We start from the raw sequence: 5,579 nt of genomic DNA, 5'->3' as shown, positions 1-5,579 counted from the left end.
ATCATTAGTTTTGTGACAGTTACACTTGGTTGTCCAGTTGACACACAGGGGAAGAGGGGTCCCCAGTTAAAAATTGTCCTCATCTCATTGGTGTGTCTGTGAGCACATTTTCATGACTGCTAGTTGGGGTGCCCACTGTGGGCACCACCGTCCCTAGGCAGACGGTGGGCCCGAGCTGTATGGCAAGAGCAGCTGAGCATGAGCCTGGAAGCAAGCCCAACCTGAGCAGAGTCCTCTGAGCTCTCTGATTCAGTTCCTGGCTCTCCCTAGTTGCTTTTGGTTCTGGTGGTTATCACAGCAACAGAAAGTCTATTTTGCTGCTCTCTGCAGATGATTATATAATCTGCAAATATTAAGAGCTCTGTTGTTTTCTTTTCAGCCCTATCTTTTCTCTTTTTATCATGTGGGTTGTCTGGTTGTCCAGGGTGATGTTAAACACTGGAAATGACAGCGAGAGCCCTTCTCACTGGCTCTAAAGAAACAAAACTTTAAACTTAGTCGTTCATTTTTTTAGTACAGACATTTTATGATGATTTTTATTTTATCATTTACATTTTATATCTTAGAACTGAGGTTCTCAGATCATTGTGAGATTATTTTTTCCTCCATCTATAGAGATGATTATTTGGTCTTTTAGTATTTTAGTAGATTTATTGAATGAATTACAGTGCTAGATTTTCTAAGGATGAATCACGCTTGCCTTTCTTGGATTAACCAAGACCATCATTCCTTCTTAACAGTACTTGTTAGGTTCATTCATTAATTATGGCCTGCCATAATTAAATGCCACAGACCAGTTGGTTTAAACAACATACATTTATTTTTCTCACAGTTCTGGGAAGTAGAAGGCCAAGATCAACAGTGTTTCCTGGATGGATCTGAAATCTGTGCCCTGGGCTTTCCTGAGCCTTCCTATGGCCTCTTCTCTGTGCACACACGTTCCCACCACCTCTAGTGTGTATGTAACTTCCCCTTCTTATAAAGACTCCAGCAACGTTGGATGAGAACCCACCCTAAGACCCCACTTCACTTAATCAGCTCTTTAAAAACCCCATTTCCAAATACAGTCACATTCTGAGATGCTGGGACTTAGGGAGTCAGTACACAAACTCAAGGAGGGTGCAGTCCAGTCCATAAGAGTGCTTAATGTTTTGGGTTTTCACACCCAGGCTCACAAGTTTTCTCCATAATTACATTGAGAAGATTTGGGGTGTTTTTCCTATTATTGGAGTTACTTACATTTTTAATGTAATAAACAAAGGAAAACTTTATTTTCATTTACCTTTTTTGTTTTGGTTTGGTTTTGGTTTTGGTTTTGGTTTTCAAGACAGGATTTCTCTGTGTAGCCTTGGCTATCCTGGACTCCCTTGGTAGACCAGACTGGCCTCGAACTCACAAAGATTCCCCTGCCTCTACCTCCTGAGTGCTGGAATTGCAGGTGTGTGCCACCGTGCCTAGCTACATTTTTAAAATATTGTTGAGTTTTGTTTTGTTTTGTTTTGGTAGTCATCATCTTGGGCTGGTTGGGCTGGGTTGGTTATGACAATATCTTGCTCTACAGCCCACGCTGCCTCTGAACTCACAATCCCACTTCAGCCTTTCATGTCTGTCTCCTAAGAGACCAGGCAGAGACTCAAAGCTTACATGGAAACTAATGGTCACTTGATTCTGAACGGCACACAGGGGTCTCTAATACAATGCTCTGCACTTGCCCTCAACCCCTCTGCTGCCTAAGCAGCAGGTATCCTGGTACCTAATCCCTTCTCATAGTAAGTGGTCATTTAACACCCTTTACCAGATGTGTGTTTGGAGAGTCCCAGCGAGGCCCGGGGAGATTCTCCTACCTCTACTGAGAGTCAAACAAATGGCCAAGTCAAACAAGACACTCTGGACTTGCCCAGACTCCACTTCTGCCTTTGAGCAATTTCATCTTTTTTCCTCTACTCTTCCAGAAACACTATGTCTGCCCTTTTCTCTGCCACATGATATCTGTTGACCCTTGAACTAAGTCAACAACATACCCACCAGGGTCTAATCCAAATCCTGACTGCAATAAGAAACTTGGTTTCAAGATGTCCTTTGTGGAGATGGATGGTGGGTGTTTCCCACCATCACTAAAACCCTTCTCATCTTAATGTGTTCAGGGTTTCCCAGGCCTGGTTCAGAATATATCTAACCATCTAAATCACAATGACGTCAAACTTCCTGAAGATTTAAAGCACTCATCTTTGGTATCTGAGATGGCGGTTAATAAGAAATTAAAGGAGGTCATCTGGCCTTGACAGGTAGGCTGTTTCCACGGCGGGGATGGGGGCAGGGGGAGGGAGTAGATGATTCCTTTTGCTGTTGGGACTCAACTGGTATGGGACTGTCTTCTTCCACGAGAAAGTGAGATTTTTAGGATAAGAGGCTCTCTCAAAGCACGGCCAAGAGGATCTCAAGAAGGCTGTTAAACAAAGCTTCATTTGTGTCCAAATCAGACACGAACAAGCCCATGACGTTCCCATTCACTCCCCACCCCTGCCCGCCCACCTGCCCGCCCACCTGCCCATGCCTCCCCCAGCCCCGCATCATGGCCTTTGGGCAGCAGTTCCCAGCTGATCGCCTTGGTCTTCTGATCCAATGGCTGCCTGTGCTGAGATGGCCTGAAGCTGGGTCCTCCTGGTGCTGGTTTGATGTTTCAGACCAAAAATAGTCAGAAGGCCAACCTATCCTCTGAACCTAAGATTGTGATCAATAGGGCAGTGGGCCAGATGAGCATTCAGTACAGATAAGAACTCCAGCCCTACAGCACACAGTTTGTACCTGATGCTGTGGGAGGCTCAGATTTATGACCCATTATGATAACGATTATGGTGGTGGCTGGGGTTCAGAATTCTGCCTTGGTTCCTTATCTCTTGTGTGGTTTTCCAGCCTGGGCTCTTGAGCATACCAGGATCAAAGTTAGCTTGTTGGCCATTTCCTTAAGAGATGGTTTTGTAGTGAGAAGACATACCATACTAGTGCTGGAAGAACGGGAACAGGCAGTTCAAAGGAAGGCTTGGATCAATGGAAGTCTGTGGCTATGAACTCCCAGTTGATGCTGATCACCTAACTGGCCCTAATCCTCAAAGTCAAGCTAGCATGCTACTGTAGAAGACACAGTAGTACCATGTCAAGAGCTATCCTAAACCAGCACACACTACGCCCATGCCCCTGGGAGATGCTGCAGCAAACCATCAAGCATCTCTTTAGGGACCACTCACACATGTCTTGCAGCTTCTTCAAAGAAGGAACCTTAAGATGCTGCCTTACAGGGGTGCTACAAACTTGTTTTAGAAAACTACTACCGACTTTAAACCTGGATCGCACAGATGCAGGATTTGCTATTGGTTATGTTGCCCTGGTGAGTATGCTGATGTATGCCTGGAACTGCAGCGCTTGGAGGCTGAGGCAAGAGGATCTCTGGTTTGAAGGCAGCCTGTAACACAGAGTAAGTTCGAGGTCATCCTGGGCTAGAAAGCGAGACTGCCTCACATGAACAGCAAAAGTCAATTATAGGCACAGGAGTGTAAAGTTGTGGAAAGATCTACTGGGCTCGCCAATCCCCTTGGCTTTGGTGGTATTAGTGGAACGCTGTACTGCTGGCAGATAGGAGGCTGGGATTATAGGCATGCCATGGAGCCCGGCTGCTTGTTAATGTTTTTAAGAGTATTTTTTAAGTGTTTTAATATTTAATACCACAAATAAAGTCAAATTTATATAACCTACCTGAACTTAAAGTGCTGTATCAACTTAAGAGCACTGAAAATTGGTAGGTATAGTGGCACCCAGCTGCCATCCAAGCAGGGGATTAGGAATTTTAATTCAGCCTAGAGTACATACTGAGCAGTGAGTTCAAGACTAGTTTAGGAGAGCTGGGCGTGGTGGTGCACGCCTTTAATCCCAGCACTCAGGAGGCAGAGGCAGGCGGATTGCTGTGAGTTTGAGGCCAGCCTGGTCTACAAAGTGAGTCCAGGACAGTTAAGGCTACACAGAGAAACCCTGTCTCGAAAAAGAAAAAAAAAAAAAAAAGACTAGCTGGCGAGATATACTAAGACCCTATTTTTAAATGTTTTTAAAAATCATAAATAAAAACTATACATACTAAAATTTGACTACAATGAATACTGAGCCTACTACATTTTTACTACAAGACACCTTGGTTAAACAGCACCTTGGTTTATCCCCTGCCTCCAGGGAAGAACAATTTCTGATAAACAGATGGGAATATCCAATTTCCCTTTTTATATCCAACAGCTGGGCTTTTGGCTGGGCCGTGGGAATCCTGAACAGAAGCAGAATTCCCCAGCCTCTCGCGTTGCCCTGTAATTGACTTTTGACAACTGTCAAGTGGGCCCCTAGAGAAGGGTTGGGCTTCCCTTTCTTTCCTCATCTTCCCACTGCCGGAAGAGGACCTGAAGGGAGACCCGGTGGACTCTAGGGATGAGCAGATCACACTGTGGCTAGCTCAGTGAAAACCAGTACTTAATCTCCTCTTGTCCCAGCAGGGACTTCAGCATAATAGAGAAATCAGCCTGTACCCAGTTTAGGACACCCTCATCTGAGCACATGCAACCAAATGGATGTGCTCCCACATGTCCCCTGGTGTCCAGCCATCCTCCCTGTTTTTAAAAACATCTACCTTCAGGTCTTCTTGCTGCAGTTCAGGCAGCTCTTCTTCCTGTCATTGTTGGAAGCTGTTGTTCACTTCCTGCTAACAATGACTATCAAATAGGGTATAAACTAAAGTAACTATGTATCAAGTCTAAGACCTAGGCAGCCATATTTTTCCAGTTTTAAGAAATGAGTTACTGCCGGTGTGATGGCCCATGTCTGTAATCCCAGCACTTTGGGAGGCAGAGGCAGGCCTTTGCCTCTGTGAGTTCGAGGCCAGCCTGGTCTACAAAGTTGAGTCCAGGACTGCCAAGTCTACAAAGAGAATCTTGTCTTGAAAAAAAACAATAAAGAGAAAGTAATATCCCACTCTCCACTCTACTGTGGAGAGTGTTCTGTCCATTGGCTAGATCTGGGTAGGGGTTTAGGTTTACTGCCTGTATTGTCCTTGGCTGATGCCTTAGTTTGAGCGGGACCCCTGGGCCCAAATCTGCCTATCATAATGTTCTACTTGTAGGTTTCTAGGACCCTCTGGATCCTTCTACTTTGCCATTCTCCCATGCTTCTCTCATCTAGAGTCCCAATAGAATGTCCTCCCCTCTGTCTCAGTTTCCTGGTAAGTGAAGGTGCCTCACCTTTGACCATGTCCCCTGGAGGGGGAGACCTGGTGGCACTCAGAGGAAGGACAGCAGGTTACCAAGAAGAGACTTGATGCCCTATGAGCATATACAGGGGGAGGCAATCCCCCTCAGGAACAGTCATAGGGGAGGGAAATGGGGGGAAAATGGGAGGGAGAGAAGAATGGGAGGATACAAGGGATGGGATAACCATTGAGATGTAACAAGAAGAAATTAATAAAGGAGAAAAACAAAAAAGAAGAAAAAGAAGGGGGGAGGAGGAGGAAAGACAGAAAGAAAAAAAGAAAGAAAGAAGTTACCAGACAA

Source organism: Acomys minous (genome assembly GCF_964271855.1).
Source record: "Acomys minous genome assembly, chromosome: 4".
Classification (NCBI taxonomy): Eukaryota; Metazoa; Chordata; class Mammalia; order Rodentia; family Muridae; genus Acomys; species Acomys minous.
This window is presented reverse-complemented; position numbering follows the sequence as displayed.